This window comes from Eleutherodactylus coqui, chromosome 11, assembly GCF_035609145.1.
Source record: "Eleutherodactylus coqui strain aEleCoq1 chromosome 11, aEleCoq1.hap1, whole genome shotgun sequence".
Classification (NCBI taxonomy): domain Eukaryota; kingdom Metazoa; phylum Chordata; class Amphibia; order Anura; family Eleutherodactylidae; genus Eleutherodactylus; species Eleutherodactylus coqui.
Genome location: NC_089847.1, coordinates 106,835,919 through 106,849,858, shown reverse-complemented (window position 1 = coordinate 106,849,858; position 13,940 = coordinate 106,835,919).

The window sequence follows — 13,940 nt, the reverse complement described above, 5'->3', positions numbered from 1 at the left end:
GGCCGTACTACACCCGCACCTTCCTACAGAAGACCTTATTCTTGGCGCGTAAAACAATAGCTACTTATTGGATGGCTGCGGGAATCCCTACGATCTCATGTTGGGTTCGGTCGGTGAACACAGTAATCTCCTACGAAAAAATTATTTACCAAAACAGAGGCTGCCCAAACAAATTTAAAAAAATATGGGATATCTGGCTGGATGCCAATTCCACTTTATCTGTAGAATGAACTCCCAGACTCATGTTCCCTCTTTCCATCCCACCCCCCACCCCCCCATTCGCTCTCCTGTGTCCCCATTTACTAAGCAAATAGTAAACGCAGAGTTCCGTCTCATAAAGAATTTATCCAATAGGCATAGACGGTTTGAGTTTAATTGTTTAAGTTTATCGCAACCCAAAAGAAAAAATATACAAGGAAAATGTTATGTTATTACGTTCAAGCAAGTTACAACACAGTATGTACTATTTGCAATACCGAGTTTGTTTACCATATGATTTTATTATGTACTGTGCAAATTTTCCTTAATAAAGAAAATAAAGTAAAAAAAAAAATGGCCCTATATGTCATAGAAAGAAAAATGCAGCAAAAATCATTTTGGTAGCTAAAGAAAACAAACAAAAAATAGGGGAGTAAAATCGCCATACGGGTAAAATCCAGAAAAAGTGGTCCTTAAGGGGTTTAAAAAAATGATTTTTCACAGCAGTTTAGCAGCAAAGCGCATCAAAAAGACACAAAAAAAATGCGCCTGCAGTATAAAGGAAGGACTTGTCTATTAGATGTTCTCTAGCGAGCGGCTGAGAATACAATCCCCTCATATAAAAGGGTTCCCCATGATATCTAACAATCACCGGCTCAGTATATAAACATGGAAACCCAGAGAGATGTGACACTTATCTGTGAGCGGCCAGAAGCTCCTCCGGACAGGGATGATGAAGGCTGCTAACAGCGGGTATATCCACGTAACGTCCACCTGCAGCGTCCAGAAGCTCCTCTCAGACAGGGATGATGAAGGCTGCTAACAGTGAACAGCAGCGGGTATATCCACGTAACGTCCACCTAGAGCGTCCAGAAGCTCCTTTCGGACAGAGATGATGTAGGCTGCTAACAGCAAGCAGCAGCGGTTATATCCACGTGACGTCTATCTAGAGCGTCCAGAAACTCCTCTCGGACAGAGATGATGTAGGCTGATAACAGCGAACAGCAGCGGTTATATCCACGTAACGTCCACCCAAAGCGTCCAGAAGCTCCTCTCAGACAGGGATGATGAAGGCTGCTAACAGTGAACAGCAGCGGTTACATCCACGTAACGTCCACCTGGAGCGCCCAGAAGCTCCTCTCAGACAGGGATGATGAAGGCTGCTAACAGCGAGCAGCAGCGGGTATATCCACGTAACGTCCACCTGGAGCGCCCAGAAGCTCCTCTCGGACAGAGATGATGTACGCAGCCAACGGTTGAGGAGAAGTTATGGGGTGTAGCAGAGGCAGCAGAGCTTCGGTGACTGTTGTAGTGCCGCTGCTGCAGGAACTGCCTGTGTGGACGGGTTCTATCGGCTTCTAGAACTGCAGACCGCTGTGACCTCACAGGAATTCTATGGAAACCCCTGTGACCTCACTCGACCGCACATACACACACCCTCACAGGTGGGCAGGACCGGTCGCAGGCCTCTCTAACCAGGGATCTTCTATACACGTTTTAGGCTCATTTCTCACATATTGCGTAAATCCGTAAATTCAGCAGAATAATCCACAACAAATTCTGAGGCTTTTGGCGCAGATTTCACTCATATTAAAATGAATAAAATCCGCCTTGAAATATCCACAACCTGCAGAGCATGCTGGGAAGGTGAAAATCCGCAGCGAGACTCCAATCCACGGCAGATTGTTTTCCGCTGTGAGTGAAATCCCCATTCACCGGTATTTGGCTCTAATTGGAATTTCGGTGCTAAATCAGCAACCAAACCGGACTATGACCCTTTCACCAATATTTGGCTATATGTTCTGATGAAGCGCCCCATATTTAGACCAGCGTTACGCAGCTTATGCCGCCATACTGCAATGTGTGAGCCGCGTTTGTTGCTACTTGGGGAGGGCTCTGTAATACGATTTCTGTCAAAAACCTAAAAATACGACAATGCGGGATTTTCACCATCACAAGATCAGATCCGCATGACACTGCAGGTACAGATTCAGTGTAATGCGTTCCTGTAGGCGAATACTACAAGGAATATCGCAGTGCAATATAGCATAAACATGTGATAATCACTCATATTAACACCCTGCAGAGACCTGAACCTAATAAAAACGGCTAGTGCAATAGAATCGCGAGGGTTAAACATCATATATCTTGTAAGATAAGAGGAGAAGCCGTCACATTACTGTTCCCCTGCCCCCAGATACCGGCGCTACCAGGGTCCTCCACAGCTCCCCTGCTCCCTGATGCCAGCACTACCAAAGTCCTCCACCGCTCTCCTGCCCCCAGATACCGGCACTACCAGGGTCCTCCACCGCTCTCCTGCCCCCAGATACCGGCACTACCAGGGTCCTCCACCGCTCTCCTGACCCCAGATACTGGCGCTACCAAGGTCCTCCACCGCTCTCCTGCACCTTGATGCCAGCACTACCAAGGTCCTCCACCGCTCTCCTGCACCTTGATGCCAGCACTACCAGGGTCCTCCACCGCTCTCCTGCTCCCTGATGCCAGCACTACCAGGGTCCTCCATCGCTCTCCTGCCCCCAGATACTGGCGCTACCAAGGTCCTCCACTGCTCTCCTGCCCCCTGATGCCAGCACTACCAGGGTCCTCCACCGCTCTCCTGCCCCCTGATGCCAGCACTACCAGGGTCCTCCACCGCTCTCCTGCCCCCTGATGCCGGCGCTACCAAGACCCTTCACCGCTCTCCTGCCCCCTGATGCTGGCGATACCACCCTTCTCTCGCCTTCATTTATCAAAACTGTCTGAAAAAAAAATTTGGCCTTGTTGCCCATAGCAACCAATCACAGCACAGCTCTGATTTCTGAAACGGCTCTAGTTACATGACAGCTGCGCTCTGATTGGTTGCTATGGGCAACAAGGCCAGTTTATCTTCTAGATAGATTAGATTAATGAGCCTGTCTGTTCTTCCTGTCCCAGCGCTGACATGTCCGCACCACATACGATGCGGCGACCTGCAGTAACGCCAAACCTGCAGGATGCTGCGATTACAAAAATAGTCACTGACCCAAGAAACGCACGACTAGAGAAGAAAACCCCACAAAGGATCCCTGTAGTGTTTATGGCGCTCCACACTTCACTGTTGATCTGCTAAAATCCTGCCGCAGGGTTTATGGAAAAAAATAATCCAGAAAAACGTCCCTAACAATACGTCACTATAAATGCGCGGGAGTAAAAGCGTCCGTAAAGCGTATTCACGTGTCGCAGTCAGGGTGCGGCTGAGAACCACATCAAAGACCGCGTGTACTTTTACCTGTAAAAACCATGTGACCAAAAAACACATCTCACATCTGCGCCCAAACTGGCGGGGTTCTCAGATTTGGTGTGACTATACCCTTACACACCGCGCTCCGCAGCGCGTGCTTTACACTGTATTTACACAGGCCAGTGCGATATAGGGCAGAGAAAATCGTATATATATATCACAGTTGTAAACCTGCGTTTTTCAGGTTTCTGCGAAACGTTCCCATGTTCAAAATGCGCTATTCGCATCACTGTAGGTGCGTTTTTAAACGTGAAAAATAATAAAAAAGAAAGAATGAGTAGTTCTTGCAGTGGAATTGCCTTGAAACAGGACATGCTGCGTTATTTTGCACTTGCACTTGTGTGCGCCGTGAGGTCACAACCGCTGCATGAACGAGTAACGTGAACATTCCCACAAAGAGACAGTTCATCTGTGCATGCGCCAGCGGAAGACCTCGCGGCGCACATGTGAGACTTGGCAGCGCTACATGGATGACGCCTACTGTGTTATCCACGGCTAAGGAGTTGGGAGGGGTGGACTTTGAAGCCTAATAAGCTGCTAGTAGGTGGTCCAGCCCCCCCAGCTGATCGCTCCGCCTATTTTGGCCATAAAGGCGTGAAGATTTTTGGGGTATTTTCATCTCCACTTTTCAAAAGACATAACTTTTTTATTTTTCCGCTGACTTGGCGTTATTTTGGGAGACAAAATGAACAAAATTAGCATTTTGCCTCTGCTTTTTTAAGGGTTTATATTTACGTTTTTTGCTGTGCAAGATGAATAGCGCGTTCAATTTACTGTCCAAGTCGTTACAGATACCAAAATTGTGGGTTTAAATATATATATTTTTTAATGAAAGGAGAAAGTGCGTAAAAGAGTTTTCTTGTTAATTTAACTTTACTTCTTTTTTTAACACTATTTTTTTTTTTGTCACTGTGGGGGATTTGAACCATAAAAGCTCTGTTTGCTATAACGTTGCATTGCAGTACTTTTGTAGTGCAGTGCATTTTTGCTTACATTAGGCCAGTCTCTATGTACAGGTCATGTGCCGCACAGTGTAATGGGAGACACAATACTGTCCAAAGTCACAACTAAGTTAGGCTAACTTCACACGGGTGAGCGCGATACGGGGCCGTGAATCCAAACCACCATATCGCGCCCCCACCATGTGAATTCACAGGGGTGCGAGGCGTTTTCATGTGAAAACAGCCTTGCACGGCTTCCGGGAGGAATCAATCCTCTGCCGCGGTTGTCGCAGAGCATGGGAGGAACTCCGCAATCGCTTTCCTCCCCCATTGCTGCCGCCGGCCCCATTGAAAACAATGGATGCTGGGATGCGAGATCACGCAGCCAGATAGAACATGCCGCGGTTTGTTTCCCGCATCGCTCATGTGTATGACTCCATTCAGAAGGTGGTGGTTCAGATTTGTGCGTCTCAAAATGCACAAATCTTGAGTGATTGTATCCCCCATGTGAAGCCGGCCTTATGGCGCCCATAGTTCAGGTCTGAAGTAGTCCGGGGATGTGAGCAGGACTTTTCAGTCAGCGCAGGCGCATTCCCTTGGAGATCAGTATGCGCGCACACTGACTGAAGAATCACACAGACCGCGGGCCAACTTCCAGGGGCTACGCCGCAGGAACCGTGAGCTGGGGAGGTAAGCAGAACACACCCCGGACTCCTCCTAACCTGTCCTATGTGCACCAAAACTTCATAGTGCTTATAGGGGACGACTGGTTGCTTTTAAAGGGGTTGTCCAATTACCAGACAGAATCTCTTTAAAGCTGTGTTCACACATGGCGTTTTTCAACGGCAATTAAAAACTGAATAAAAAAAAAACTCAACAAAAAACGCCATGTGTGAACGCGGCCTAATAGGGCTGTCTGTACTAAATTAATAAATCGCTACAGGAGGATCCAGCGCTGCAGTACTGGTGTTTGTTGTGACAGCGGCCACCACAGGTAGTCAGTTGATTGCAGCCAATCAGAGGCTGCTGTGTCACGTTCATTTCCTGTAACTACAAGAGACTGGATACGGCACTGACAGGTCAGCAATAATTATCTTTCTATATATCAGCACAGGTTATGTAGAGCCATGACCCGGGATGAGTACTCCCCTCTGCCGTCCGTTGGTTCGCTCCTTTTTCGCCCGCCGCCGAGTCCAGTGCACATGGCCTGTTAGTGCCGCCGAGCCTCGAGCGTCGTTCCATCGTGACCCCCAAAGTCTGAGGGAGATCCCGAACCCAACTTGCAGCTCCATGGGGAAGCACGGAGACCTCGAGTACGAGCGGAGCGGTGAGAGTTGGAAATGCACCAGGCGGATAACATGATAGATGGGCCGGAGCTCGACATGGAGGAAGAGGAAGCCACCGAGGAGGAGATGTCATTCAGTGAACCGGAGGACTACATGGACGACATGGTGGATGAGGATGGCACATAGGGGTGAAGGGAACCGGGAAGCCCCACTTTATGTAATGGGCCACTAGGCCTTAGCGTATTGCAGTTTCCAGCTGCTGTAGCTCCCAGCGTGCACATATAGCAGGGGCGTAACTAAAGGCTCAGGGGCCCGGATACAAAAGTTCAGCTTGGGCCCCCCCCCTTTCTTTACCGGCACCCATACCTAAACCGTGCTGCATACAGCTGCAAAGCAAATTTCCATACATGATCTGGCGCCGTGGCATTTCCAAACATGACTTATTTCTGGACCCCTTAAGCCTCTATCACACATGGCCCTGGCAAAGCACCGCGCTTTGCCGCCATTTTACCTTCGTTTTCGGAGGCAGCGTTTCTGGCTGCAACAGTGGCTTTAGCACACCACATTATTGATGAAGTGCGCTATAGGCAAAAAATAAAACAGACAGCGCTCGAAAAGCGCCCCGTTTGAGCACATGTCTGTGAGCCCCCATTGAAATCAATGAGAGCGTTATACTGCGATTACCACACGCTGTAATCGTTGAAAAAAAAGTCTGAATGAGAGTGGCTTCAGGAATCACGGCCCGATATCGCGCTCGCCAATATGCGAATTCACCGCGGATGCGAGGCATTTTTGTATCAAAAATGTCTTGCATCACTCTGGGGAAGTAGTTTCAACAGGGAAACCTGGCATCGCATTGCATGCACCCAGCACATGGTACGATGATGCCGCCGGCACCATTGAAATCAATGGGAGATGTGATGCGAGGGCACACACAAAGAAAGGCTGCAGAGACCTTGTATACCTGTATATATGTACAGCTGGTATAAGTTATTCATCTTCTGTATATTGTCCAGCAGGATAATGCTCGGCCGCACACACAAGGGGGTCACAGGAGCCTCCACAACATTGTCACAGTTTCGTGGCTGCCCGGGCACCAGATTAATATATGGGACCATCGTTGGCGCCAACTACGACAGACAACAAGTTTGGATGATCTAGAGGCTCAGTAACAGCAAATGTGAAGCGATGAGCTGCAGGGTATCATACAGAAAATATGTATATCCATGCCCGCCTATATCACACCTTGTACCAAGCTAGAGGCAGTACAACAGGATACTAGAGCCTCCATGCCCACCCGTATTATATGTTATATACGAGCTAGAAGGGGTACAACAGGATACTAGAGCCTCCATGCCCACCCGTATTATATCTTATATACAAGCTCGAGGTGGCCCAACAGGGTACCAGAGCCTCCATGTCCGCCCGTATCACATCTTGTATCCAAGCTAGAGGCGGTACAACAGGATACTAGAGCCTCCATGCCCGCCTGTATTACATCTTATATACAAGCTTGAGGTGGCGCATCAGGGTACTAGAGCCTCCATGCTCACCTGTATCACATCTTTTGTCTAAGCTAGAGGCGGTGCAACAGGGTACTAGAGCTTTCATGCCCGCCCGTATCACATCATGTATTCAAGCTAGAGGTGGTACAACAGGCTCCAAGAATCTCCATGCCTGCATCACATCTTGTATCTAAGCTAAAGGCGTTACAACAGGGTACTAGAGCCTCCATGTCTACCCGTATGACATCTTGTATCCAAGCTAGAGGCGGTACAACAGGGTACTAGAGCCTCCATGCCTGTCCCTATCACATATTGTATGCAAAGTAGAGGCGGTACAACAGGGTACTAGAGCCTCCATGCCCACCCGTATCATATCTTATATACAAGTTAGAAGCAGTACAACAGGATACTAGAGCATCTTTGCCCACCTGTATCATATCTTATATACAAGCTAGAGGCGGTACAACAGGATACTAGAGCCGCTATGTCCACCTGTATCACATCTTATATACAAGCTTAAGGTGGCCCGTATCACATCTTGTATCTAAGCTAGAGGTGGTACAACACGATACTAAATTATCCATGCCCGCCCGTATCACATTTTATATACAAGCTTGAGGTGGCCCATCGGGGTACTAGAGCCCTTATGCCAACCCATATCACACCTTGTATCCAAGCTAGGGGTGGTACAACAGGGTACTAGAGTCTCCATGCCCGCCTATATTATATCTTGTATCTAAGCTAGAGGCAGTAAAACAGGGTACTAGAGCCTCCATGCCCACCTGTATCACATCTTGTGTCTAAGCTAGATGTGGTACAACAGGGTACTAGAGCCTTAATGCCTGCCAGTATCACATCATGTATTCAAGCTAAAGGGGGTACAGCAAGATACTGGAGCCTCCATGCCTGCCCTTATCACATACTGTACCCAAGCTAGAGGCGGTACAACAGGGTACTAGAGCCCTCATGCCTGTCCCTATCACATACTGTATCCAAGCTAGAGGCAGTACAACAGGGTACTAGAGCCTGCATGCCTGCCCTTATCACATACTGTATCCAAGCTAGAGGCGGTACAACAGGGTACTAGAGCCCTCATGCCTGTCCCTATCACATAATGTATCCAAGCTAGAGGCAGTACAACAGGGTACTAGAGCCTGCATGCCCACCCATATCACTTCTTCTATCCAAGCTAGAGGCTGTACAAAAGGCTCCAAGAGTCTCCATGCCCGCCTGCATCACATCTTGTATCCAAGGTAGACGTGGTACAACAAGATACTAAGCATCCATGCCCACCCATATCACACCTTGTATCCAAGCTGGAGGTGATACAACAGGTTACGTGAGCTCCCATGCCCACCTGTATCACATCTTGTATCCAAGCTAGAGGTGGTACAACAAGATACTAGAGCCTCCATGCCTGCCCCTATCACATATTGTATCCAAGCTAGAGGCAGTACAACAGGGTACTAGAGCCTCCATGTCTGACCATATCACATCTTCTATCCAAGGTACAGGTACTGTATTACAACAGGGTACTAGAGCCTCCATGCCTGCCTGTATCACATCTTCTATCCAAGCTAGAGGCGGTACAACAGGGTACTAGAGCCTCCATGCCTGCCCGTATCACATCTTCTATCCAAGCTAGAGGCGGTACAATAGGGTACTAGAGCCTCCATGCTTGCCCGTATCACATCTTCTATCCAAGCGGTACAACAGGGTACTAGAGCCTCCATGCCTGCCCGTATCACATCTTGTATCCATGCTAGAGGCAGTACAACAGGATACTAGAGCCTCCATGCTCCATCTCATCTTGTATCTAAGCTAGAGGCGGTAGAACAGGGTACTAGAGCCTCCATGCCCCCCTATTACATCTTGTATCCAAGCTAGCGGTGGTACAACGGGGTACTAGGGCTTCCATACCAACCCATATCACACCTTGTATCCAAGCTAGAGGTGGGACAACAGGGTACTAGAGCCTCCATCTGTAGCACAGATTACATCTAAGCTAGAGGCTTAGCAACCAATCACAGCACAGCTGTGTTTGGTTGCTATGGGTAACAGAGACAGTTTTTATAACAGTGTGGTGCCATGATCCGCTCTGTATTTACACACACAGCTCTTCTATATGCACAGCACAATATAGGCTGTCAGATAGGCTCACCGCGGAGATCTGTCTGCTGGCTCTTGCTGCCGCGGTGAATCTCCGCAACGCCTGTGGACAGGCAGCCTAACCCTTCACTCCCTGTGTGAGATCAGCCGCCCCGGCTGGGGGGTGACTGATAGCACTGATTTTAAATCCCCGCCTGCTAAAAGCTCCTCAGAGAAGTGCAGGAGAAGAGGCGGCTGTACACGGCTGAGCCCTGGCAGCTGCAGAGAGGTGAGTATACATTGTTTTTTTTTTATTTTTACACATTTTTAGGATGGTTTTCAGGGAAGGGCTTATATTTTAAGCCCTTCCCCGAAAATCACTGCAGTGCTGGCTGGCAGACCATTACTTTCAATGGAGCCAGCTGTATTGCCATCTCCATTGAATTCAATGGGAGAACATCTTTCTCATCTTCCACAGCTCTCACAGCTATGGCAGAGGATCACTATCTTCACTATCTGTTCCCAATGGGGTTGACACTGCTGCCACCGGCCACATGAAGCACAAGGTGAAACCCCTGGATGCTACAGCATCCAGGGGTTTCACATACACAGAACACCGGTTTGTCGCAGAAGGCAGTTACATGCGGTCTGCGAACCGGTGTCCTATAATTTTCAGCGCAGGCGTTTTTCCGCATGTAGAATTTGCCCATGTGACCGCTCACATTGAAAAGCATTGGTTCTATCTAGTGCGAATTTTCAGACTTGCGGAAAAACACCGGTTACAAACGCCCATGTGACTGCGCCCTAAGCTGGAACTTTGCAAAACTTCATACAAGTGGTGTATGAACAATGAACATTCTGTAAAAATTTCAGAAAAATTGAAGATATTCGAGCAGGGACCCTCTCCCAAATTAGATCATTTGACGTGGAATGAGGCACTCCCTACATTACCACAGAGATGATGTCCTCCTGCGCAACAGATGAACGCTGTGACCAATAACATTAAAGGGCTTTTCTGTGCTCAGGATAGGTCATCAATAGTTGATCAGTGAGGGTCCACTATTTGGGATCCCTACCAATCAGCTGACTGAAGAGACAGCAACACTCAGATAAGAACCTCTGTCACTTCAGTCCATACCAGGCACAGCGCCATACACTGTATAGTGCCTGTGCCTGGTACTGCAGTTCAAGTGAAATGGACTGAGCTGCTCTCTAGCCATGACCGATGAACGTGATGTCACATGCCTGAGAAGAAGACGTGGCACTCATCAGAGCACAGCATTTCAATTGGAGGGGATCCCAAGCCCTGGATCCTCCATGATCAACTATTGTTGACCTACTTTTAAGGATAGGTCATCAGTAGTGTAGTCCTGGAACACCTTCTAATAATCACATACCTCTTGGCTCCTTGAAGGTTGTGACGCAGCAACTTCATCGTCCTGATTAGTTTGTTCAGCATCTTGAAGCTCTGGATGCTTGGGTTGTTTTTTGCTGCGACCTAGGGCGATAAATAAAAAAGTAGAGATTTGTGAAACGTTGTATGGATAAGATACAATTTAGGCCGGCTTCACACGGGCGGACCGGATTCTGCATGCGGAAGGGCCTGCAGCCGATTCGGGCTATGAAGCCGGTGACCCCACATACCTGAATTTTCTGTCCGTCGGTCATGTGCTGTAGTTTTTTTTCCTTTTTTAATGCTTGTATTTCCTGCGCAGTCCCTTAGCAATGACGCGGGTACCCACGGGCCATACACAATGTTAGCTGCGTATGGGCTGCAGGTTAGACTGACTCCACTGACTTCAATGGAGGCCGTCTGTGTGGAGTCCGCAGCAAAATATGACATGCGGCAATTTTTCCCCTGGTCACGGAATACATAATTCGTATCGGCGAGTGTGAGAAAAAAATGCGATTTTACATGGTTTACAATGTGGAGAGCGGAAATCGGGAGCCACACTTCATCTGCCGCAAACCTGGAAGGACCGCTGCAGGCTCCCACAGAGAGAGTAGCAGCAGGCCACACACGGCACTCCTCATACCGCTGGTAGCGGGAGCTCCGGCAGCTAGACGCAGCTCAGAGAACCACGTGTGAGGGACCAGCGGCTCCCCATCAGGGACAGAGCGCGAGACGCTCACAGCACTCCTCTGCAGGTTGAGGTACTCCCGGGTGCTAGAGAGACCCCCTGACCCCGGGAGAAAGAAGCTTTATAGCTAGGGTTGCCACCTTTGTCACGAAAAAATACCGGCCATGGTTAAAAGGGGACGTGGCTTGGGTGTGGCTTATCACGGCATTCTTTTTTCTCCCTTATTATTCCAGCGGCTGCTGGTGATAGTGCCCCCTAAGCTGCTCCACTGGTAATAGTTCCCCCCTTGGTGCCCTTCCCCACAATTGAAAATTCGGACCGCACATCGCTATATACAGGAGATGCCCAGAGCTCTGCTACATCTCAGTGTGACTTTTCTGCAATGTGGCGCAGGCTGCAGCAGAGCTCTGCTACATCTCTGTGTGACTGCTCTGCCCCCTGCCCCTCCTGCAACAGTTGTGATCCAACCTGGAAAGTTGGTGTCACTCACTGACTACTGTAGAAACCCCCCAGACCACCAGAAGTGACATCAGCCTGTGCCTGACCTCTGGATGCCGTACAAGTATGCCATATACTGCCATCCAGTGCACCTACAGCGCCATTCAGTGCTTCTCTAGCCCCATCCAGTGCTCCTATATCTCCATAGTATGGAGCTATAAGCGCACTGGATAGGGCTACTACAGGAGCACTGGATGGGGTTACTACAGGAGCACTATATGGAGCTACAGGAGCACTGTATGGAGCTATAGGAGCACTGTATGGAGCTATAGGAGTCCATACAGTGCTCCTATAGCTCCATCCAGTGTTCCTGTAGCTCCATACAATAACAGTGCTCCTATAGTAGCCCCATCCAGTGCTCCTACAGCCCCACGCACCCAGTGCTCCTATATTGAATATCTGCAGCCAAGCACCGTTCAGGCTCTTTTGTGTGTCCCACACTCCCTGGGACCCAGACTCCCGAGTCCCCACTCCCCAAGCAGCGAGCAGCCCCCTCCTCGCCACCATATTGACTATATTCTGTACTGCTCTGCAGCCTTTTTACCTCTCTCTCAGTCACGGTCTCACCACCAGACTCACCCCTGCCTGTACAGCCACCGATGTCCAAGGTCCGACCAAGTCCCGAGTCAGTACTACCACTCCTGAGTCCTGACTCCCGTCACACACGCGGGCTGAAGCGCATGTGCAAGACTTCCTGTGCTCTGGCGGACACTCGACAGGGGCGCGTCATCACCATAGTCTGCTGGCTGCTGAATGACGCTGCCCTGTATCATGGGTTGCCTCCTGCAGACTATACAGGCCAGTATTTTTGTCGCAGCCTGCTGCAGTCCCCGGGGCCCGACAAAAATACCGGCCTGTAATAGGGCCGGTAAAAAAAATACCAGCACCAGCCTGGGCGGTAAAAATACTGGCCAGACCGGTGATTTACCGGTCGGGTGGCAACCCTATTCACAGCGGAGGCACGGCAGCTGGACCTGCAGAGTGCTGGTGAAATGACTGCAGCATCTACCAGGGTGAGTCCCCTGCTGCTCTGCTACACCCCGCACAGCAGAGCCGGCAGCACATACACCAAGAGGCCACTCAGAACCACAGGGGCACCACATAGGACAGACGGCACCCTGCATATGGCCTCTTATAATAGAGTCCCTACTGCCACAATACCTGCAAGCCTTGTAAGGCCACCACCTGCACTAAGGCAGGACTCTCCCACCATTCCTAGTTGGCTCAACCCCACAACCAGTGCCAGCTCTGTAAAAGGGCATTCTCCACCTTGTGTGGATCCATGCAGGGTTCTCTATCCCTCCCAGCACTGTGAACAACACCTCCCCTACATTGGTCAGTGCTGGTAGTTCAGGACCCACTGCAAAGCTCTAAGTTTTCTCCAACTGCAGTACACCTTGCCAGATATGCATAGTAGGAGGAATCTGTTGCCACCTAGTGGTCGGTATTGCTATAACAAGCAAAAAGCAATCGTGCTTTAGTTACAGCGCAGACGAAAGCTTGTGGTAGCCTCTGCAGTACAACATACATATAACGTAAGCATCGCCACACCAGTGCATCTTACTGAAAGTGTATCAAGAAAGAGACTCTGGTTTCTAAATAGAATGCTGTCATACTAATGCAACGTTACCCACATACGGCTACGAATAGTGATCACAACTCCGGAGAGACCCTAAGACCCACCCTATCCAGGAACTAGAACAAAGCATCTTTCAGCCTACTTACTTCTAACACAGAAACCATGCGCCCCATTCAATGCAGAGCAGGCACAAATAGCCTAAGATCGCAGCAGGGTGCTAAAAAATCATCAACGCTGCAGGAGGCCCCCTATTTCCTCTGATGGAGGACTTACTTCTCCACCAACTCTGCCCCACGTTAGCTTTCTTCTCAATACCCCACATTTTATTCAGCGAAAGCACAAACCAAAACCAAGGGAGTCACCGTCTTCTTTAGTAAATCAGTTCCTTTCACACATGCCTCCACTATTGTGGACCTAGAGGGTCGCAACTAGAGATGAGCGAACGTACTCGTTTCGAGTAATTACTCGATCGAACATCGCTATT